This window comes from Amphiura filiformis, chromosome 18, assembly GCF_039555335.1.
Source record: "Amphiura filiformis chromosome 18, Afil_fr2py, whole genome shotgun sequence".
Lineage (NCBI taxonomy): Eukaryota > Metazoa > Echinodermata > Ophiuroidea > Amphilepidida > Amphiuridae > Amphiura > Amphiura filiformis.
Window position 1 is genome coordinate 15,173,221 of NC_092645.1, and position 25,750 is coordinate 15,198,970.

The window sequence follows — 25,750 nt, forward strand, 5'->3', positions numbered from 1 at the left end:
CTATCTACCGTAGATAGCTTATTAAACCTAATATTTTAACGCTATCTACCGTAGATAGCTTATTAAACCATAATATTTTAACGCTATCTACCGTAGATAGCTTATTAAACCATAATATTTTAACGCTATCTACCGTAGATAGCTTATTAAACCATAATATTTTAACGCTATCTACCGTAGATAGCTTATTAAACCATAATATTTTAACGCTATCTACCGTAGATAGCTTATTAAACCATAATATTTTAACGCTATCTACCGTAGATAGCTTATCGAACCATGGTGTTTTAACGCTATTTATACCGTAGATAGCTTATCGAACCATGGTGTTTTAACGCTATCTACCGTAGATAGCTTATTGGTTCATAGTGTTTTAACGCTATCTACCGTAGATAGCTTATTGGACCACAGTGTTTTTAACGCTATCTACCGTAGATAGCTTATTGGACCATAATGTTTTAACGCTATTTTTGTGCTCCGTTGCTGCTTGTTTTTGCCTCGTAAGGCTCAAATTGATTTAAGCTTTTTAAGGTTAGTAACTATTTTCAACTGTTACGTTCACGGCATCCTGCGAATGGTAGTAAGCTTTGGCAAAATTCCATTAATCATTTCATAGTAGGCGTGTAAGGATTCAAATGTCACATATATATTTTGTTGGTCCTGTGGTTCTTGAGTTATGTTATAGAGAGGGCTGAAACCACTACACCTTTGTAAAACGTACATAACTCATTAACATTAACAATAAATCAAGCAAGTGCATTGTGCTTTTTAAACTAGACGCTTGTAAACATAGTGATCGTATGCAATATTATGTAACCATCGTGATGCTTATGTATATATTTTTATAACTGTATATTGTACATTTGGTAATGTTAGGGTATTCTAGCGTATTTGTTACTATGTGTCTTATTTAATGTACAGAGGGCCATTGTGTAAAGCAGTGCTTGGTTCACTGATCTTGGCTACCCTCTTTAAATATGTCTGAAATAAATTAATCCGTTGCTGTTTTTGACGGGGATCGTAATTTGACATGGCTATGACGACTTATTCATTATTTGCAGGTTGATATATTCATTTTTCTGAAGACTAAAAAAAAAAATCAAAATTATGATCTTTCACACCCGTACCACAGTAACTATCTTACAAATTTAGATTTAATTCACATACTATCTAGAAACACTTCACGTATAGTATGAACCATAGTAGGTGGTGTAGCAACACAGCCACAGCACAGAATCTGTGTTTCCAATCAAGTTTAACGCTAAGATGAGAGAGATTACTATTACCAAATCGTATAGCAGACTTTCCCATCATAGCCAGCAAGTGTATGCCCTACGCAGTGAATGGATACGCCACTATAGTGCTACGTTACATGTGTTCATAACTACCTGCTTTTTGCCTTTTTGCTTTTATTTTAATATATCATCATTGCTTCGTGCAGTCGTTGGCCAATAATGGAACAATAGTAAACAACTACGTTATGTGAAATTTAATTGGATGCCTATTTACCTATTAATTGACCTGGTGATTTTATTCTTGGTGATGAAAAATTGCTTTGGAGATACTGCTACCAGTCAAAACTATGGATTAAATAAATGATAATCTCTGCTGGATGCGTGTAAATGAAAATAAAGGTAAGATAAGAATTTATTTAAGTGATATTTTATGTCATGTATAGTAACGTGATAAGCGGTGATTGCTCGCTGTATAATGCGTTGCGTTTGCAAGTCGCGTATACCTTAATGCCATGCATGCATGGTTATATAAATTCAATTCAACAATGGATGGAGGTACCCAGGTAAATTCTCAGCTGTGAATCTCATTATTTAAAAGTGTATGGTACATGGTGCACTCTTAAATAATATTTCAATGAACTTGATTTTAAGTGACTCGCGATATTGCTACAAGATCATCAACAAGACATTTAATAAAATTTAATAAACTCAACTTGTTTACACAATCGAGGTACGTTGATGAGATGTATCAGTATATTGATCAGAACGAAAGTGTATGGTTTGATGTATCGTAACGTATTCGTTTTGGTATGTGTAATTTTTTTCATTGTATTCTTTTGTTGGTTCTAATTTTGGACTAGTTAATTTCTGTTAAACTTATAAAGTGAAGTTTTGTATTAACGGTTACATGTAACTAAAGCGACAACTTATTTATAAACCGGGGGTATTCAAATAATTTTTTGGTAGGAAAGTACCACTTTCACAAATGCGAGCTCCTGATCGGACTTTAGGGGCATAAGAATTAATGAAGTTTCTGAGACTAACAATGGAGCTTTGTTCAGTGCCCCTTTGGCGAACATTTCTAAACATTTCAGGCAAAAAATAAGTTATTGGAATTCAAGTTTGAAACTAATTTTATTTTGAAAAATCTTTAGCCAAAAGGTTTTGAGAACTTCAAATGGGGGTCTCCAGGAAATGGGAAAAGAACTTGAAAAAGGTGTTCTTGAGGGCGATACTTACCCGTAGTGTATGGTATGGGAGTACCTTGGGTTATAAACGTTTTATATGAAAAAATTACTCAACAACATCTTTCAAATGTTGTCAAAATGAAACTGTTTAAAAAAATATTTTGGGCAAACATAAAATATTTGACTACTCAATGTCTGAATGTTTTCACAGGTTTTCACAAATGTTTTGGAACGTTATTTAAACGTTTTATACCCTTTATATAACCCGATGTTATTAGAATAAAGGTATTGTTTTTAGCAATGGCATGCATCTATCGTCTCATATAACACGGGCGACATCATCATTATTAAACGTTTTCCGTAAAACGAATTGTGTTTGCTGGGTAAACACTTCGGGTTTCATAATTTGCCATTTTGTCTGTATGCCTATACTCGATACTCGTAACGAAATCGACTGCGAGTTACACATAATTATACACGAATGACTCGACAAACCGATGTCACAATTCAAGTAGAAAGTGCACTATATGGAAATAGTATGCTATTTTATTTTGAATATCTTGAATTTTTGGAACTAGTCTGCTCCTCCCCAAAAGAAAAACAAAAGAAGAAGCAGTAAGTGACTTAAAGTACATAAATCCCGCATCCTTAATGTCAGCTGAAGCCCGCGGAGAAGAGATCTGAAGACAAAGTTGATGACTTATAATTTACATAAAGTCACCATCCTATCAGTTGAGCAATATGCGGACACGACGCTTTGTTGTAAACACTCTCAAAATATATTAATTACACGAGATCGAGATTTAAAAAATAAACAAACAAATATATGATAATGTAAGATAATTGTACATCTTACATATAAATCTGAGAGATATAAAGAAATTAAATTTTGATGTCAGAACAAGTAAGAAAACGTTTTCTAAATATTTTGAAAGACAATAATGTGAAAGGTCAATTTTATTTGGAAGTTAAAGCAAAGCTAAGTGGATTTACGCAGGTAATCTGTTTTCTACTGCTCATGATCCTTGTATACGCGTACACTACGGTACTTAAATCTTTTATTTCGAAGAGTGGGGGAGAAGAAGAAGAACAAGAAGAAGATGAAGAAGAAGAAAAAAAGAAGAAGAAGAGGAGGAGGAGAAGCAGAAGAAAAAGAAGAGGAGCAAGAAGAAGAAGAAAAAGAAAATGAAGCAGAAGAAGAAGAAGAAAAAGAAAAGAAGGAGAAGAAGAAGAAGAAAAAAGAGAGGACGAAACAGAAGGCATATAATAGAAAGAAGTAAAAGCACACCAAACATAAGAGAAGTATTAGAAGAAGTACTAGTACAGCCTGTCTCAAAAAAAATTGTGCAAGTGAAAAGCGCCCTCCCTGGCAATTAGAAAATACCGTTGTGACATCATGCTTACATCAACGTCAAGGGCGTAGTATTAGCTCTCAAATGCCAATTGTGTTGTTCAATTTGCTTGTTTTAATCTTGAAATAGGTTTAGTTAAAGACGAAAGGGTAAAATCACAATTGTGCCGCTTTAGAGGGAAGAGGGCTTTACATGTAACAGCGATAGCATCAAGTTTATCAAGAGTTCCTTCGTGAAATCGAAAGAATGCATCAATTACACAATGCGAAATTTGTTTGACTGTTTTTACCATTTTATCATGATGCAGGAATGATGATTCTCTTTCAGCTATCATTGATTTACATGGGTGTAGCTCTCTTCCCTAGTAAAAGTGGCACAATTGTGACTTTACCCTTTCGTTGTTAAATAAACATATCTCCAATTTGGAACAAGCAAATTGAACAGAAGAAACGGCATTTGAGAGCTAAGACTGCGTCCGTGAAGTTGATGTAAGCATCATGTCACAACGGTATTTTCTAATTGCCAAAGAGGGCGCTTTTCACTTGCACAATATTTTTTGAGACAGGCTGTATTAGTATAGTAGTAGTAGTAGAAGACAACAAGGAAAGAAGTAGACGAAACAGAAAGAATACAATTGAAAAAGAAGTAAAGCACACCAAACATCAGACGATGAGGTGGAGAAGAAAGAGAAGAGGAAAGAGAAGAGGAAAAGAAGGATTAAGTGGAGGAAGCGGAAAAGGAGATGAAGAAGATGAAGCGGAATTAGGGATATGGAAAAAGAAGCAAAAACATACCACAAATACAGAGGAGAGGAAGGAGGAGAAGAAGAATAAGTATAAAAATAAAACAAAGAAGAAGCAGATGAAATAGAAAACGAAGCAACAAAATAACCGAAACACACACCCCTACACCCCTCCCCCTACACAAAAAACACCGAATTATCTTCAAGTACTTAATTAAGCTTCATTTTTCCTTATCTGTCATCGTAAGGTAAACATACTTTATTACGATTGTTTCTAGACTGTCTCATATTGATTTCTAAGTGCTGCAAATCGAATCCTAATTACGAGTAATAGTCATCAAATAAAAAATTGATTAAAATGAGGCTATAGATCTTTCTATATTAGGTTTAAGCCGACAATACAAATACGTATAATTCAAGAGCCGTCTTAGAGATAGCTTGGATACTACATAACAAAAACGTTTTTTCTTAACATAAATTGTTACTTAGACTCGTAATGCTATCAGTAGAATCTATAGGGTGAGTCCAAATGATTGGTACCCAATTTTATACAAATCAAATCATTACAAATTGTAAGAAATGGTAGACTGTTATAATATTTGCTGTTATAATATTTGTAATTGTTTATATTGCCTATACTTATAATTGTTTTGCAACTTGATGTTTTTAAAAAAATGTGCAATATTTGGTCAAAGTTAATATTTTGTGTGTAATTTGTTTTTGATGTCTTTTAAATTTCTTTAAGTGTTCAATCGTTTTGTTTTAATAGTGTATAATCGCTTTGTAATTTTACATGTAATTTGGCCACGATATGTGATTCAATAAAAAAAATACCGATAATAAAAAATAAAAACTATTGTGCTGTTCATTATATGACAGTTATGAATTTTGCAAAACAACGTCATTTAAACAAGACACCCCACAAATCAGGTTATTCAACAGAGACCTATAAGAATCTCACTCTCTCTTCATGGTTCAAGTAAAAAAATTCAGATTCCTCATTAAGACTCCCATTCCTCCCCCGGTGTAAATATTGCACTTTTCCTTAAAATCGATACATTTTCTGATTGAAATAACCAAAGATAACAGCAAAATAATAATAATAATAATAATAATAATAATAATAATAATAATAATAATAATAATAATAATAATAATAATAATAATAATAATAAAATAAAATTATAAAGTTGGATACAAATCATTTGGACTCGACCTGAATCTTCAGTCGCTATTCCTGCCATGATGAAAAAATCACTCATCAAAATCAAAAATCAAAGCTGCTTTTGATTTTTAAAGCTGAAACGAATTATAATTCTTTATTTTATTTGAACACCCCGAACACAGGCTCCCTTAGCCAGGATTAAATTGAGCTTTGAGTCGTGTCGCTTAAATACGTGGGACTATGATAAGCCACCCATTCTACTAGATGTCGCTATTGTAATAACAAACCCCGGAAACAGGGAATTTTAGTAATAATATTTTATTAAATACAAATCACTTACACGTAAAAAACATATCCACCAATACATGGCGTTCCTGAAAGTACTGTACCATCGGGCCCTTTAGTTTTTGACTATGTTAATGCCCGAAAAACATAACGAAATAGTTAAAGCCATAGCTGAAGAGGACGCCCTCACTGAATTTTCAAAATTCATTTTTTTACACGATAATATTGTACTTTATTAAACCAATATACCCTGCAAAAATCAAGACTCTAGGTGCTGTAGTTTTGTCAAAATCCGAGATTTTGAATAAAACGACGGAACCGGCGTTTTATTATTAGGGCCTACGATGGAATTATTAGTCGAGCGCATACACGATGTTCATAACACACAGTACATACACGGCGTGCGGGACGGTGATATACACAACAAAGGGTCGTACCATAACATAATTAAATTCCAATTTTCTTTGCTTTGCCGTAGTTGTTCGGCTCAAAAATAAAAGGGATATATCTGACAGTAAAAGCTAACATTTTATGGCAAAGAAATGCTAATCTATTTTGTTTGAAAATGTTATAATATGGCTTTAATGTTGAAAAACAGGCAATTCTTGAATTATAACAACTTGAAAAATCGTATCTTATTTTTAATATATTCCACGAAACTATTAATTTTATTAAATAATCATGACAATAGAAGATCGCTGGTTTGAAAATCAGGTAGGTAAAATTTTGGTAAAATTCTTTTAAGTCATAAACGAAACAATCAATTTTCAAATGCATACAGTACCGTAAAACCCCGTCTACAAGCATATAAAGTGCTTCTGTTGAAAGCTAAATTATTCCAGGCGCCATTATGGAGTTTGAGCAAATAAATTACAGATCCAAGCATATAAAAACAAGTATTATTGTAAGACCAATCTATTGTATTGGTATATATACGCCTGGTTAGTTAAAGTTAAGCTTTCATCAAAAACCCTATATATGCTTGTAGACGAGGTTTTACGGTATTTGAACATGTTTTGATTGAGACAGTTGAAGATAATTCTTTTGCGGCTCGATTTCTGCAATCCATCTTGAGTTGACAGGTATCTCTGCTGATTAACTCAACCGTCTCACACGAATTCAAAATTGTGCTACCCGTCTTATTATCAAGAACCCCCCCAAAAAACACATGAGCATATTACTCCAATCCTCATCGAGCATCACTGCTGCCCATTGAATTACGTATCCAATTTAAACTTGGCATTTACCAACATAGTTTAACATGTCATCTGCACGTGACGTATCAACCTTCACGCTCCCTTCGATCACATTATTACTATTTATTATACCTAAAAATTTTAGTTTCAGACAGTATATTTCTTTCAGGGACACCCTGTATAATAAAGATGTATCCTTTGCGTCATGAATGAGCTGTTGTTAAAAGAGTCATTACAAATGAGTTTTACTATCCTCCAATGTATTATGCTAAGGGAAAAACGTATTAGCTTTAGGTTAATTACTTCGTAGTAAATAAAATCACAAACATTTCAACATCAACTGTACTTTTATATAGCACAAGAATGATTTAATGAAATCGCTTGGAGTTGTTTTCAACATCACAAAACAGTTTCGAACTATCAATATCTTGGATGGAAAAAATAAATGTTGCAGTTAAAATGAAACTGTATTCAAAGCGCTTGGGTTTTACATAAATATTTGCAATATGTGATTCTAAATTAAATCCGAAGCGCTGCAAAAAAAAAAAAAAAAAAAAAAGGAAAAGAAAGAAAAACAATTAGAAAAATAGAAGAAGAATACAAGTTGACACACTTTATAGACGTTTCCTCAAAACCGCCCTTCTCCTATTAACTTAGCTCTGCTACCTACCTACGTCATCAAACAATTCATCTGTTGTAATTTTTGACACTTTGTCAAAGTATCTTGTTCTCCGTGTTTTAAATGTATACACTAGAATTTTAATAGTGTATTTTGAAACAGGGAGTACAATAGCACAATATATTCGATACCTTACTGATTCTATTTTAATCTTTATAATGCCGACTGTTTTTATTACCTTACTAAGCAAACATCACGATAGTGCAAAGTATCTACAATATTAAAGGGTTAATGTGTGTTTTCCATGTTTTTTTTCACTGCCGTTATCAATGGGGTGTTCACAGATTTGGGGTCAAAAAAAGGTATTTAATGCGTCACTTTCGGTCGGAGACGAAATACCCGGGCGAAATACCTGAAAAATGCCTCTTCCGCCAAATAACATAGCACGTCGATGCCACTGGCACATATTATTAATATTAGGCCAAGTAAAAAAAACCATGTTTCACGTCCGGGTTTTTGAAAAAAAGGAGGAAGCGGGGGCTTTTTATTTTCTATTTTTTATCGCAAAATTGGTGTAAATGCCCATACTTGGAGCTGTTTTAGCGTATACAATAATGCTTGGAAAAAGGAGGAGGCCCTTTTTTATTTGTTATTCTGAGAGTTACACCCCCTCTATGATCACAAAACCTTCATAAAATGTTTCTTGTATCTTAACAAGGCTATAGAAAGCATCCCAACTTCCTAGACATATTTTTTGAAAAGTTATAACTGAATTTCAAAAAATAAAAATATATTTGAGGAAACCGCAAAAAAGGAAGCGGGAGGGGACGTGAAACATGTTTATTTTTTTAATTGGCCTTATGCATTAACCTGTGAACATTTATGTTCTAAAAAGTACATGTTATATGAGCAAATCGGAGTATATTTAAGTAACAAATTACTGATTCTATTTTTAATCTTATAATGCCGATTGCTTTTATTGCGTAACTATTAAAGCAGCAAGTATCATGATAAGACAATACATCGTAAACACAATTAAAGAGTAATTGTGTGTTTTCCGTGTTTTTGTTTCGCCGTTGTCACTATTAGGCTACAAGGTTTGCTTCACAGTAGAAATTCTCGATTTCCCATCATGCATTATTACTATGAGTCTATGACAAATAATGTTGGCGTACTTGGGCAATTCCTTTGGCGTATCATTTTGGTTTGAGATAGATGATTGCAATACACATGATTGACGTTGTTGTTCTATGAGCACTGAGCATCAATTATTAAAGTATAACTCGCGGTAAAAGTAGTGATGTAACAAGATTAATAACCATAGTAATAGATGAATACAATTTTTGAATGTTTTGCAATGGACTGCAAGTAGGCTGTACTCATCACCTGCCATGTCTGTGTATGTATGTGTACAATCATAGATTTAATACAATACCGCTCTTTTCAAAGACACTAATCGTACAGGTGTGAGTGATGTCAGCATAGTGTGACATTTACGATCCAGGTATTTTACCTATAATTTGATCACCAATGGCGCGATGTAGAGTTACAGCGTACGTCTAGTGCCGGGCGATACATTCAAAAATTATATTCACCTATTGCTATGGTAATTAATCCTGTTACATCACTACTTCTACTGCGAATAGGAAGGTTATGTGTGTGATTTGGCGCGATTGCGCCAATTCATCATGGGAATTCACAGATAAACGCAATGATTCGAATATACTTTTATTCTGTTGGCAAATTGAGTTTCTACGAAGTGTCTGTAGGCAATAAGGTCTATTTCAGTCCGGATCGCAAGTTCATGATTGCATGATTTATCTCTTGGTTTTCTCTTAATAAAAAACTAGCTTTTTGTAGATTCTTACCCCTTAATCTGCACGTGGACAATAACTAAATTTAGATGCCATGTCTCATTAAGCATTATGAAAAAAGAACCTTTATTTTGTATTGTCTCATATTGATTTCTAAGCGCTGCAAATCGAATCCTAATTACGTGTATTAGTCCTCAAATGAAATATTAATTATATTGAGGTTATCGATCTTTCTATTAGGTTTTAGCCAACAATACTAATGCGTACAAGTCAAGAGCCGGCTCTGACATACATATTGTATAAAAACATAATACAGCGTATGTTTTCTCTCATTATTATAAACAAGGATTAGTACAATGAGTTGCGTTAAACCGAGACGCAGACACATTTACACCCCCACACCACACAACTACCCCTTTCATCCCATCCACCCGCATATGAAACTCACAAATGCCACCCCACACAATTTTTTGTGATACTTGTCAGTTTTAATACCCACCCGTAAAATTGCTGTATAATAACATGGTTACTTAGGGCGCTGCGTGTTAGCCACAGGCTCAAAGATCACCATAAAGAAGTCCCAAGTTTTGAGATATTTTCTAAAAATATCAAGAGCTATCATAAGAACCACTGAACCAATACTAGGCTTGTTTGTACTCATTTTAATGCATTTTTCATGCTGACTCCAAATATGGTCTTGCCAATTTACAGTTCTGAAACTGAAACTTGTCTTCTGCAGGCGACACCCGAGTGGAGAGAGTTTTTACAAGCGCTGAAAAGCGCTGAACTAAATTGTAACGCTGCAGACTCGTGATGCAATCAAGTAGGCCTAACATTAATAATTTGCCGAATAGAATACATCTCCATCATTCTGTATTCTTACTTCTAATCGAATTTGCTGTTTCTGGCTCCTCGGTAAGCTCGTGATGTAATTATTTGTGTGCAGTTTAAAACAATAAAATTCAGCACAAATACTTCTTTATTTTTTTTTTATCACAAGCTTTCTTAGTAAATATTGAATTTATCAATGAATTTCGTTTGATTGATGAACCATGCATACTACTAGATGTCATTAATATAAATTAACAACGAAGCACCGGAAACAAGAAAAATTACCTTACAATATATGTACTATACACAAATTACTTACACGTAAATAACATATCCGATGGCCTCTGACCAGTAACAAGCACAGTCAACTGAGTGAAGAAGTGGTATAGAAGTGATATTGTTCAGGAGAGCAAATTTCCTTTTAGAGTAATATAAATTTCATCTGCTCACTTCTATAGATGTTTCCTCGCCCATTGTCGTTGATGCATATGTATAAATTATTTACCATTCGATATATTTAGAAAGTCACCATTACTGTCTGAGTTACGCCATCAAAACAATTCTTTTGTTGTAATTTTTGAAACCTCCGTTATGCTATATTTTACTCTGGTATATTTGAATAAAAAAAGAGATTTGCAGTTACACTAACACTGTTGACCATGTTCAAAGCTCTTGAGGTATAATATAAATACATGTATTAGAAATGTGTGATTCCAAATTAAATCCTCAGCTCTACAAAAAGGAAGAAGAAAATAAATACAAGTTGACACATTCTCGCAATCGCCACTTGCCGTATTAATAAGTTATCTTCTTCGATATATTTTTAGGAAGTGACTTTTCATTGTCTGATTTACGTCATCTGTTGTAATTTTTGAAACTTCCGTAATGTTATTGCTATATTGTACTTCGTGTTTAAAAATACACTAAACGAATTACTGATTAATCATTATAATGTTTTTATTACCTGACTATAAATCAAACATCACGATAGGACAAATCATTAAAGGATACTTGTGTACTCTCCGTGATTTTGTTTTGCCGTTTTCTATATGGGGTGTACACGTATTTGGAGTCAAAGGTATTTAGGTGTCACTTCCGGTCGGAGACAAAATACCTTCAGAATGCCTTACATCGATGTCAGTTGTGCATAATACATTAACATATATGTTAAAAATGTATTATATAAGCAACGAATGACTGATTTTAAAAAAATCTATACAATGGAGGCAACTTTTATTACGTATATTCTACACTTTTTAAAAAGGAAAAATTATACTATTAACTCGAAATGGCCAAATGCGCCAACAACTGTGATATTTAGAACCGATAAATAATTTATCTGGTGTGCAAAAATGCACAGCTCAGCTGTACCCTACGGCGAGTGGAAAATGAATTTCTGTATACCGATCAGAATGCGCTGTTGCAACGGTTATTTGTTCTGTATTTTACAGTAAATAGCATTGAAGTTTTAATCAAACAAATCATCAAATCTACCATATATTGTCGTTATCTTACATATATTATCTTTTGATATGAAATGGAAATAATAAATCTGATTCTAAAATGTTGTAAAATAATTCTCCAAGTGTAAGATACATATGAAACACAATACTCCGGTTCTATTAAAAATAGTGGCTCACCAGCGTCTGAAATTTCGCTTAAAATAAATTGCCTTAACATTAAATCTAATGTCGGTAATTAGCCCTACTACGTCTATCGAATTATATATGAAAATGGTAAATATAGTTTAATATTATAAATTCAGATGCAAACATAATTATATGTCCAAAAATTGCCTTGTGGATCGTTACTGTTTGTTTTACAACGAGATAGCGTTGTAATTGCTTATTAGGGTAAATGTACTGGTAATACAAGCTAACTCATATCCATTCTAGAAAGAGATACGTACGCTGAAATTGTGCTATTCCAGTTGAAACCCATACACTCTCTATGGTGTACAATCAATCATTGTCACCCTCGTATACCGAAAAAAGGTGGTCGCTAAAGATGTTCCTTTAGTGCGCAAAAACGCTCGTATTTAATGCCAAATGGCTTAGTGTAATTATGGAACCATCCTTAGCACTGATTTAACGAACTTGACCTACGACTGCATCTGTTTAGTATAGAACATTCAGATGGGGACCTAACCACAGTGCTTGATCACAGCACATATTGAGTAGTCGTTAGTGGTGTTTTGCATATGTATAGAATATCAGAAATTTGTAATTTTAGTAATCTGCCCAAAGGAATTAACTCTCAGAAAGTGAATAATCAACGCAGCTAAACCGACACAAGCATTCAAACTTTTGAGTGTGATCATAGCGGTATATTCTCTACATTAATTTTGAAAAATATCTTATAGACAGGTTTATGACAATTTGCATAAATCTACACTACGTAGGCTAGCTAACATTAGCGTAGGTGAATAAAGAATGCTTTTATCGGCAGAGGATCATTTTGAATAAAATTGTCTAGTCTAATGAAATCTATTTAGTGCTTTATTCATACTCACTAAGATTTATGATCTGTCAAGTTATCTTTTCAATATAGGGAAATATGAATATTTATAGACAAACTAAAACAAAAACTATATCGACAAACTGTCTGCTAGGTCTAATTTTCTAAGCAAACAACCGGGATTAAACTGCAATGGAAAATAATGAAATATTAAAACAATTCGGTCTGATACTTCATTCACTTTTCACGCGCTAAAACGCTCGCTCTCACGTTATCCCTAACCTCATCCCCCACATAAAAAAACAGAGTCACGCGGCCTTAATATGGTAAAAATGCACACCTTCTAGTTATACTTACAATAATTTGATTCCTTTTGCTAAGGTAGAAGTTTAATGTTCTATTTTACTCACATAGAACAAGGTTGTAACCATGGACGAAAATATAACAGACCGCGTCCAAGTCTCAGCATCACCCAAAAATGAGAGCCGATTGTTTCATGAAATGCGACAGGCGAAACTGCTACACACGTACCGCGTATTTTTACGGCCTTTCGCGTAAACACGAAGACACGCAAAGCTCTATCGCGTATACGCGAAGGCACGCAACGCTGGCGTGATTGTTAGACACGGCACAATCGAACGATCGGCCCTCATAAATATGCGAGAATTCACAGCATACAATGCACGGGGAATTTGACTGTTGATACATGGTCTGTAGTATATAGTCTGTGGTTGTAACATGCAACGATATTAAAACATTGTCATAGGTTGGTTACTATTAATCCACATACTTGGGCAAAAGAAAGCATCTTCCTCTTATTGTCTTTTCAAGTTGACTCCTTTTATCATTCGAGGTCATTGAAAAAAATTATTAACTATGACAAAAGTGCAAAGTAACTTGTTGGTGAAGTAAATAAATATTTACCATATTATGGTCGCACTCAGATTGGATTTTTTCATTTGAAATTTTCTATAGCACTGTGGAAGATTTAAGCGCAGTCTTCCTCAAATGGAGTTGGCTAGGGATATATTATTTTGAACCTCATATACACTCCACGTATATGGCCTTACCTATATCTTCCACAACTGGAATATTCATTTCAAATAGAAGTTAATCAATCTGCAATGTCTATTCTTGATATACTTGCTGTAACGGAAGCGTGGCTTACTTTATTTATTATTATTATTCTATTTTAAACCCATTCCGTCTGTGACTTTAGCTTAATCTTCCACAAGGGGAGTGTGGATATCAAAAGGAATAGTCCATTGACTGTAAGTAAACACCTGCTGAATAATTGAGGATTTCAGATACAAAACCACGTGTCAATATATGCACCTGTATCGTGCTTGAAAATACCCACAGTAAAAACAAACGCTCAGAGTAAAAATAATATTTATTAGAAAACTTTCAAGTATGTACGAGTTTGTTAGAATTTAAACATTCTAATAAAGGCAAATATACATGTTCTTGATGTTATGCCAAAAATGATGTTTGTAATAATAAAACTATGTTTGTTATTAAATGGTCTAGACCGTTACCATAGGAATTATTCCATTAACATTTGGACAGTTCATGATAATTGGGACAGGTTTTAACAAGAAAATGCATCTCCGTATTTGGACACACTGGCAACATCATCGGGCCTGTTGGACATTTCAACAAACTTAAAAAAATGCATCGAAGTGCTGTATTCGTGATTTAATTATGTATATAGATGAACGGCACAATCTATGGAGGGCTTTAGGTTATCATTATTATTATTGTATTTATATAGCTTGTACCATCAACATGATCAACGCTAAACTGAAAATACGACACAAATAAATTATACACAAGCTTATATATTTGAATTAATATGATAAACAATACGTATGTAATGACACCAAGAAACACATCTGTTGAATAATGTAGATAAAGTTATTTGATTAGTTAGGACGATGGAATATAATTATCTTCCGACAAATTAGCTGACAATGCAAGAACCATCTTGTCTTGTGATATAGTCCATTTATAGTCCATTTGGGCGTAATTCCTCGAGAAAACGACGTCAGTGTGTGCTCCTGTGCGCATAGGTTTAGATCGCTCGCGTTGACTCAAAGAACTGGTGTGTTTACACGCGCAATCAAAGGTGGTACAAATGTACACGCGCGAAGTAACTCCTTGTACCGAGGTCACTCTCTCGAGGAAGCTTTATGTACTATAGCCACCGGAAGCCTAACCTCAAAAGGCCGGGGAGGTAATCCAGATCTCAACTGGCGATGATCTGGTGAAGGGGAATTTGTTCTGAGTTGTTTATTTGAAGATTTAGTTGCAAGAAGTTTTATAAGTATAAACTGATATTAAACTCGTAAGTAGCTTGTTCACAATTATACAAAAACTACTCACCAACAAGTAGACTTATCAACGAACTTACAAACGAGTTAACAAGGTTCGTCTGAACGTGCCTATAAAAGTTCAGTATGGGACCGCGTTGGAAAAAGTTCAACTTTGGCGCTTCTTAGTTGATGGATGTTTTGACAGGTTCTATCTGTCATTGGATTAGATCGAGATAAAAACGACTTAACAGTTGAAACAATTAGACGTACTTTTAATAAATCAATGGAGCGTACGTGCGTTGTTTCCAGTTAGCTTTTAGTCATGTAGGGTGGTGTTTTAAATAATTAATAAGAAAGAACTAGAAGAAATAGAATAGAATGAAGTGAGTAAAAGTAAGAAAAAGAATGAAGAAAATGGCTTCAGGAACGGCATTTAAAGCAATTTAAAGACATCAAAGCAAACTCGGCTACTATTAAAACATGCTGTAAATCTTATGCTCAATCAGTATATATGAGCTTATATGTGATGCGATCAAGCAAAATCAGTCGGAACTCGGAGATATTAAATTTTCAGTTTCTTATAAGATAGTAAAAAGCATTTACAAAGCTGGAATTTGCAGAAACCCCCATTAAAATTGAACAACAAGTTCCAAAGATATGAGCAATTTAACTGTTTCCAAAACAGTAGGAAACATAAGAAAATAGTTCCTTTGTTGGCTATATCTCAAAATCAATATTTCCGAGTTCCGACTGATTTTGCTTGATCGCATCACATATAGAGCTATCGCGATATCGAGACAAGTTTAACTATTTGTTACTGATGACGATCATCTCAGGGCTATATAATCTGACCACGTGCGTAGTAGCTATGGTTTTCACAATGGTCTCACATAATCATATTATTATAGCAGGAAAATAAGGCTCGATGATATATTTTTGCGCATTTTTAACATCATTAAAATAACTATGACACTGCAATTCTGGATGTTGATATCACGTCACCTCAGGCTAAGGAGATACTAAAATCCCCGCAAGCTGCAGGTTTCAACCAGTAACGTGTAGCAGGTACAATTATGACAATTTAGGGCATACTATGTTTAGATATCAATGTTCGCTTTCATATTCTTTGCATATACGAGATGATGTTCCCATAAATCAAATTACAGGGGACTTGATCCGCTAACATGGCCACCCATATAAGTTTATATACCTTTACTCGTGCTTCATGTATCTCCTAATTCATTCGATTTACAAGGCAGAGTTTTGGAAACATTACTGGTTTATTCAAATTCAAACCGGATTTATTGATGAGTTGACCTCAATGTTTATCAACAAAGGCAAGGGACTGGTATATCGATATGCTTGAGTAAATCCCATGCAACCACCGCCTTATTGTAATGTGGCGGGAGTTTTAAAAACACGAGCTCTGAACAACTTTGATGCGCGAGCATACTGTCGGGCAAAACACAATGGAAATTGTGATGATGCGTGCGCATACTGCCAGGCATTGACGTCAGGAGTCAACTCATCTATACTACATGTACATTGCTGAGCGACGACCGATTGGCAGTTGACCAATGAGGAAGTTAGGTTTTCTTACGCATGAAAAATTCATTATCATTTGCTTTGGAAACATTACTGGTTTATTCAAATTCAAACCGGATTTATTGATGAGTTGACCTCCATGTTTATCAGCAAAGGCAAGGGACTGGTATATCGATATGCTTGAGTAAACCCCATGCAACCACTGCACTGTTCAATAGCCCTATTGTAATGTGGCGGGAGTTTTAAAAACACGAGCTCTGAACAACTTTGATGCGCGCGCATACTGCCAGGCAAAACACAATGGAAATTGTGATGATGCGTGTATACGTCAGGAGTCAACTCATCTATACTGCATGTACATTGCTGAGCGACGACCGATGCCGCGATTGGCAGTTGACCAATGAGGAAGTTAGGTTTTCTTACGCAAGAAATATTCATTATCATTTGCTAGAAACCAATCGCTCGACGCTCAGCGATGGAGTATTCATTCATTCACAGAACGCCAACTATGGAAAATACTTTTGACCAAATATCACATTTTTGACCAAAATTCATATTTTTGGTTTAAAAAAATCACATTTTTGATCAAAAATCATATTCTTCACTAAAAATATAACATTTTCGACCAAGAAAATATTTTAAAAACATAATAATGATTAAATTGGATGTTTTTTCACCAAACACAAAAGTCCTTGGTCTCGCTACGGGTTTTAAAATACCGGACTCGACTACGTCTTGTCCAATATCTTAAAACTCATAGCTCGACCAATAAATTTGTGTATTGGGTTTAATGTTGACCACGAGATAACAGCGCACTTTTTCCCATAATAGAATGTCCTCGAATTATTTGAATTGGCGAGACGTAATTAATGATGACTTATGAAAGAAATTAAGAGAAACTCTCTGCAAAGAATTATGTGATGCAACTTGTAGAGGACTTTGCACGAACAGCCCGACAGGACATTGAATTAGCAATAATTATTTCAACAAATTACATTTTTCATTATTTCAGCTATTTTCCACCACACAGGGCTCTGAAGGCAATACACCCTTGGTATATTCAATACAATATACATGTGAAAAAGCTAGATATAAATAAAACCCACTGTACAAAAGTAAGACACGTGTAAATTATTAACATGTATTTTGATGGTAAATCAGTGACGCTATCACACATCTACGAAATGTTACAGTTGTCTGGAGCTATAGAACTTGAGGCTAAATATTCATTATAATTCCAAATGTTTAACGACGCGTATTGATAATTTCCTACTCCACATATTTGTACATTGATTGAATGCTGGAAGCCACCCTCGCTTAGAAATGAAAAATACATGTTCTTAAGATTCACTTAAAGCTTGGTAAGAGCTTGCTTATCTCCAAAAGTCTATAAAAAATAAGACAGATTTTGATGTTAAAAATGTCTGGAGCCAAACTCAGCGTTAAAATTTGAGAAGATATCTGTAATGAGATGAGGCATTGAATTAAAAAAAATAATACAATCTAGTTTATTTCATTGCTAAAGTCCCAAGCGACGTGTTATTGACATAACTTAATTGAATCTTGTGTTTGCTTTCGATGATCTAGATTTGATGCTTGGCTTGTACAATGCATAGTCAAATTTGCTTATTATTATGAATTATTATGAAACAATTTCCACATTTTGTGATGCGATCAAGCAAAATCAGTCGGAACTCGGCAATAATAAATTTTCAGTTTCTTACAGGATAGTAAAACACATTTACAAAGCTGGATTTTGCAGAAAACCCCATTGAAATTGAACAACCAGTTCCAAAAATATGAGCAATTAAAGCGTTTCCAAATCAACAGGATCCAAAGGAAATATTTCCTTTATTCGGCTATATCTCAAAATCAATATTTTTGAGTTCCGACTGATTTGCTTGATCGCATCACATTTATCATAATTAAGATCATTCTAATACGAAAAGAAAGAAAGAATCAGACGGTTGCTCAGCGGTAGCGCAGTGGTACGGCCTTGCAATCAGCAGATAGCGGATTCGAACCCCAGCCGTGTCATCGTGTTGTGCACATGGGCAAGGCGCTCTACCTTACTTGCCTCTCTCTACCCAGGGGTGAAATGGGGAGCTGTTACGAATAGTGTCCATTGAGCGTCGCCCAAAGGTATGAGCATGCCTTGGGCATTGTATGGCAACTAACATTCTTACGACAGCGGAATAATTGTAAATCGCTTCGATACATGTGAAAGGCGCTGTATAAATACCAACATTTATTGTTTTTATTTATTTCATGGCAATTGTATCTCTTGTAATATCTGTGCATATTATATATATTTTTTTAATTTGAGCCAAATAGAAATATTTGCGCCACCTTAACTAATGAATCCTATTCGTATCAGTCGCGGAGTCAATTCACGTCTTTTTCAAATCAATGAATATCATTTGATCTGTAAATAAAGTCATCAACTCCTGGGAATTACAAACGACGTGTCTGAAAACTATATTTAACTAAGCTTTGCTTGCTATAGTCTGCAGACTATACCTTGCTTGAGTCAGTAATTTTCGTATTTTTTTATATTGTAGCTCTAATGTAATGATGAAAAGTATAAAAAAGTATACATTTTCAGAAAGGAAATGATGCAAAGAATGCAAAGAATCCAACTAGCATAACAGATTCCTGCAAATTTGTTTAAGAAAATCTCATATTTGATTTTACTTTCGAGGAAGGTGTACGGAAAACCTTCGACATAAAGAGCCCTGAATAAGTTTTGAGATATTCTCAAAATATCATGAATTATCTCAAGAACCTCTGAGCAAATACTAGGCTTGTTTGTACTCATTTTAATGCATTTTGTATGCTGATTCCATATATTCGATTTTTGCAACTTCTCGTCTGTAGTTGACACCCGCCTGGAGAGTTAAGGTTGTAAAGATGAATTTATTCTCGATCGCTTCTACAGAAAAGCGAATTGGGCTATTCTATTTAAATTTCACACTACCAACCCTGTGGAAGATTTTAAAAATATCTTCCACATGAGGAGTATGATTTTCAAATGGAATTAACACATTAGCAGCTCCATTTGAAATTCACTCTCACTCAGTGGAAGAGGCAGAGTGAACGTTAGAAGGTGTATATTCATTCCATTTGAAATTCATGCTCCTCCTGTTGCATATATTTCCAAAATCTTCTCCAGAGGTAGGGTGGATTTTAAATGGAACAGCCCATTGCACGCATGCTTTAATGTGCAAAATCGATGCCATTTTTGCACACTCAGCAAGTGTGCGATACTTCTTTCTGCAAAGGTAATCGAATATAAATTCAGCTTTAACGTACGTTTGGAGATATCACAAGAATAAAGGGTCAAAAAGATTTTAATTTTTATAAGAACAGGGACGAGGTTACGTCATCATCATTCATGATTTAATTAAAAGTGCAAGGGTGTGTTACTTTATTTATATACGACTGGAAAATGTAATTACTCTCTGAATGCGATGTAAAGTCTTGCTATTGATAACGTGCGAGCAAATAGTCTTATTCATTGTTCAGTCGTCAACTTAGCGAGACTGAATTGTCACCAATGGGATGCCTTAATCCGAAATATTAAGGGGACAGATCAATATTGACAACAGCAGGAGGAGAATTAAAAAAAAAAGTCGTTGATAACTTTCGTGTTCCTCAGATCCTTATTATTCCATATTCCTCCATTAAACATTTCATGGTTTCCATTTTTGTTCATATCGTGCTGATATGTTAATATGCATCCGTTTGTTTTAACAAACGTTTTATAGCTAGAATCATTCATATTTCGTAATTTGTAAGTAAAAACATCGCATATGAGCATTATTTGCGCTCATATTTTACTGCACAGTTAATACTTCCAATGCCGATGAGCGATGATTAGACCATACTGATTATTATCGCTTTAACCAATCGCTTCTTGATAACATCGGGAGCATCAATTTATAAATAACAAGGTTACCTTTAATATGGATGCCTCTGCATCTGTTACTATGGAAACTTGATAAAGCAAAGAATCAGCCATTATTTAGTGGAAATAGAATTCACATAATATATCGGAAAAGTATGATTCATAACGTAATTATTCACACTAGGTTTGCAATGTGTGTCACGGGTTTGAAACCAAAACAGAAATAAAATATTATCAAAGGTCGCACGCCGGATGTTTATACTGATTAAAATTCAAAGCATTATACATCATGCATTTTTGTTCACGCGTTTGCCGCAACTAAGGCAGGCATTTTCGGGTAATTTTGTACCCGGGTACCCGAAACATTTTTCGGGCGGGTAATCGGGTTCCCGAAATTGAAAAAAAAAATGGTTTGGAGTGTCCTCGGACCTAGAGCTAAATGATCGGATCGGATCATTCATGGATTACCTACAAAATAATTGTTTGTGTTTTTAATATGTGATAAAGTGATAATTTGTGTTCATGTCATACTCTATTAATGATTTCTATATGGTTACATTCAATTCAACAGTTTATTTTTTGCTGTAGGTCAAGCATGAATGATCCATATCAATTTGTAAGCGCTCTTTTAGCAAAGTCATAGTTCATTGAATTTACAACCGTATGACAAAACAGGCGAAAATTTCACAAGATTTGCAATTTAAAAAGAATTGGCTAGCTATTGCTCATGGACAATATAAGTGTGCTTTTTCATTTAATATTGTAAGGAACACTTGAGCTTTTGACTTTGAAAACCTACATTTTGGTCAAAAAATGTGCTTGGATAGGTAGTTTTCAACAGATTTACCACGTTCGTCTTGCTATAACATTGAATTGCGTTATCTGTTGACCTAGTGACTAAAAAGTAGGGATGACCAATGAACCATCAACTTGATTAGAACACTCCCATAGACATGCAGGGAGCTCAACTGTGCACTGCTTGCACAGACATTTCTAAATTGAGCTCATTCTTTTATTTTTCATAATTTTTCTGTAAAAATTGGAGATGTTAATGCCAATTATGTTTTGTAACTATCCTGCAAATTACAGCAACAAAACTTATTTGGTTTTTCTGTAAGTGTGAGTCAAAATTGGTCCATCGCCACTGTGCGCTTAATTGTCAGTGGCCAAGTACAGCACTGCTCAGAATGGCACAAAATATTCAGATCAATAAGATCAGATGAAAACCTTAACATATTGAGCTGTAATTTGGCAGAGTTGCCGTTATTACCTCTATTATACCCTCTGTAAAAAGGTTTAAAAAATGGACAAGTAGATCTCGAGTTAAAAATTAAATCACCAGCTTCCCTTTAGAATTTCCATACACCTTTCGAGTCATGTTAAATAGACACCTTTCTGAACATAAATGTGAAGTTTCGTGCTCATTTGATGTATTTTTCACCTGATCTCAACCCTAAACATTTTCTTATATTTATACCATCTACACTGACTTGCTGCTATACACGCACAGGAGCTGTACTTTTAAAATACGCGCCTAATCAATAATGAGTCTTTCACTCCATTGTTAAAGTACCGTGCTCCATGTAGCATTATGGAGTGGCCAGGTCCTAGAGTGTGATGGTTCACCTGGACTTTTGATTTTGTGCCATTTCGGCCATTTTGGATGATTTTTGGCAAATGTTTTCTAAAAGCATGATTTCAGTGCCTCGGTTTGAAGAATTAATTGATGCTATTGACTAGTAAAGGGCCATTTCATAAGAAGCCCCTTTGATACTTTCACAGGATGCTTGTTTCATGTTTGCATATATATTAAAATAAAGAAATATAAGAAGGTAAATATATGCTTATACCAATTTTGCTCCCATTGCTATTTTTGGACTTTGTCATTTTATTTCGTTCCAATGACCGGTCAGAATGTGAAACTTTGAAAATTCATAATTCGATCGATTTTTACCATTTAACCACCAAAATACTTCTGCTGATGAGTTCTTTTCTTTTGTAGCAATAGAGACAATATGAAATTTTGATGGTCATCCCTACTAAAGGTGTTTTTAGGGTGAAGTGTTAGCTTTCGTTTGATAAAATTCTGATTGTATGAAGCGAACACTTGATGTTTCGACAAAAACCATTATTAGAGATTGCCAGTATAGTCTCTTATAGGGCATTTTTAATTTCGCTCGTTTTCCACACAAAATTATGTATATAGAGTGAGCGTAATCAAACTGGTTGTGGATGTTGAAGAAAGTTAGCAACGTCGCATTTTCGCGTCCACACAAATAATGCTAATCCTGTTAATTGTTTTGATTTATAATACGAAACCGCAAAGTAAACCACAATACTTAGTTAAATATTGGCTTGGTTCAAGTGTTTCGTTATTTAATAACAAAGTTTGTCGTAATGTATTACATTTTCTACGAAATTCTATAAAGCAAATCAGAGTAAACAACAGAAAGCTGCATGTCAATCTAAGCAGCATTTAACACTGGGCTTTTTGTTTTTCACAATTGTGATGTTTCACGCGTCCACGCATTTTGACGCGCCATGTCCCGAACAGATGAGAATGTACTAGCGCAAACGTGACTGACGTCGATTCTTTTGACGTACTCCCGGACGCCATGTATTTACAATGTCTTGAACATCGTGTACGCAAAAATTACGCATTCGACTCGCAATAACGTCTTGTTCAGTCGTATTATTCAAAATATCGGATTTTGTCAAAACTACATCCCCTAAAGTCTTGATATTTGCATGGTATTCATTCCCTATCCAAATATATTTACTTCTGCAATTACATTTTCAATTTGTACTGATATATGTTGAAAATTAAATAAACAAATTTCCCGCCAAACGCGGACTCTTTCGGAAAATTATGGCTGATCTAATATTTGATAATATTTAGAATAATTATATTAATGCTGTATTTTGAATCCAAAGTGAAGCAAAAGAAACCGATAGCTAGCGCTTAGGGACCAATCATAATCAATATTAATATCGCGTATGATCGAGGATTTCAGGATTCAGGTTTCGTCAGTTTTCAAGAACGTTCACAATGTTTTTTCTCAATCGTTTTAATTTCATGTTTCCCTCATCGATGAATTAAATGTTCACTACTCATGATCACATTCCCTTCCTACATTTCTTAATCCATCGACGGTCCCTAGCCGCCACTAGCTGCGTACCTGGTCGCACGCGGCACACGGGATCCATATCGACGCCTAGGGCCATTTTGTAGTCTTAAGTACCGCCCTTCGGCGATAATAAATCGTCGATGACATCTCAATCAAGCTCTTCTATTTGTTAATATCACTTCAGTTTCGAGGGGTTTAGTGATAAGAAGGCCCCATCAGCAAATAGCTGCCAGGTGTAATATTTATTAGTTGTGCACAATATAGAATACAAAACTTGTTAAATGTCTATAGAGCAGCTATTTCAGTTGCTTACATATCACTTCAGACTTTACTGGCATCTTCTCATCGAGTGAGACTATACGCAAATTGGATATTTATTGCAATATAAAATGTGTCATTTCTTGATGTATGCGTTCATTTTCCAAGATGGGTATTACTCGAATTACACTTAGCGATGTTATCGAGCAACCCTAAAATTACCAGTGCGAAGTGCTTTTGGTATTTTCAGCGAATCGTGGTCTATAAGACTTGTTGAATATTAAGGCAGAGGTCAAAATAAATGTATATTTAGGCTTACTACGTGTCCTGTGAGCAGTCTTAGGAGGCGGTGACCAATTCAGCGCCCCTAGATCGATTCTACACCCCTACAAAATCAAAGGTTTCTCGCTTTGTGCGCTTTTCAACATTCTATATTCAACCATTCTATATCCCTGCCACAACTCCTAGCTACGCCATTGAAAGGAATATACAATTTGTTGCATAAGTATGTCAGCAATTGGTCATCTAATGAACACGGTTGTTTGATGGCATGTAAAACTGAGTCATTTTAAAGAAAAGTTGAACAATGATGGCGCTATTCATCTTAAATTGTGTTTGCATCTTTACAAGTGGTAGACACTTGTATGGTGGTATTAAAACATCAGCAAAAAGACTAATAAATGTCAAGGGAATTTTCAAACAACAACTTTTTATCATGAAATGTAAGGTAAAACTCATCTTATTTGGCTAGTAATTTAAATTTAAAATATATGTAAATAGCGCCCTCAATTTACACACAAATGTACAGTTTATAGAATAAGAATTATTTCAAAAAAGCAGAAAAAGATGAATAATTTGATATAGAAACGAAAATCTATTTTAAAAATTGCTACGAAATATATTTGTATATATAGTTTATTAGTGCGATAGCTGTTGGTATTATACAGGTCTATAGAATTGAGCATTATATAATGTTTCGTTAAAAATTAATAAATGCTCACATCAAACAACCGCGTGAATGCCTTAAATATAAATTTCTTCCACTTATCTATCTGTTCAGCCACTTTTTCAACAAAACAAGGAAATAAAGTGTTAAAGGTGTTCTGTCACCCATTCAGGTAATCCCATTTGGCATACACTTCTATTCACACTTACTGTACATGCTGTATGGGAGACAGATAAAGCTGACACACGAGATGAATGGTATGTGTTATAATGATATAAAGGATATTCTAAGCTTGATATAAGGTATGCCCCGTATGCATGAATGTTCTTGGGAAGGGGAAACTACACAAACTTTTTTGATATATTATTGACCTTACAAGAGTCATGGAAACATAAATGCGATTATTGGCTTCCTTGACTCATTTCCCATAAGATCAATATAAAGTTTAAAACGTAGGCTACTGCATTTATTAGTTATAAATGGCTAAAACTGGAAAAATATGGTTCTTGCCATCCCACTCGTCTTCGGTTAAAATGGCAATACCATTAGTATTGCTAACTCCAGAAACTGCTTGATGAGCATTTTATAAAGTTTTCAAGATAATGTTTGTTGATTCCCATATCAAAAAATGAGACCTTTTTCGGATAACTTCCCGATAGTCACCGGGTAGACACCGGCAAATTTCACATGCAAATTAGATAGGTAGCGGGTGACTACCCGATAAATTGTTGGGAAACGATAGTGGATACCTTTCAGGTAATAGGTACC

The 25,750-nt window shown here is 34.5% G+C and overlaps 1 protein-coding gene across 1 annotated transcript in view; it reads left to right on the plus strand.

The window, feature by feature from the left end:
• The first annotated feature begins 1,211 nt into the window (after positions 1-1,211).
• Positions 1,212-25,750, plus strand: part of LOC140139914 (G-protein coupled receptor 22-like) — a 133,188-nt gene continuing 108,649 nt past the window's right edge. Inside the window, 1 exon segment of the mRNA XM_072161688.1 lies at positions 1,212-1,634. The gene's annotated coding sequence lies outside the window, so the exon portion shown is untranslated.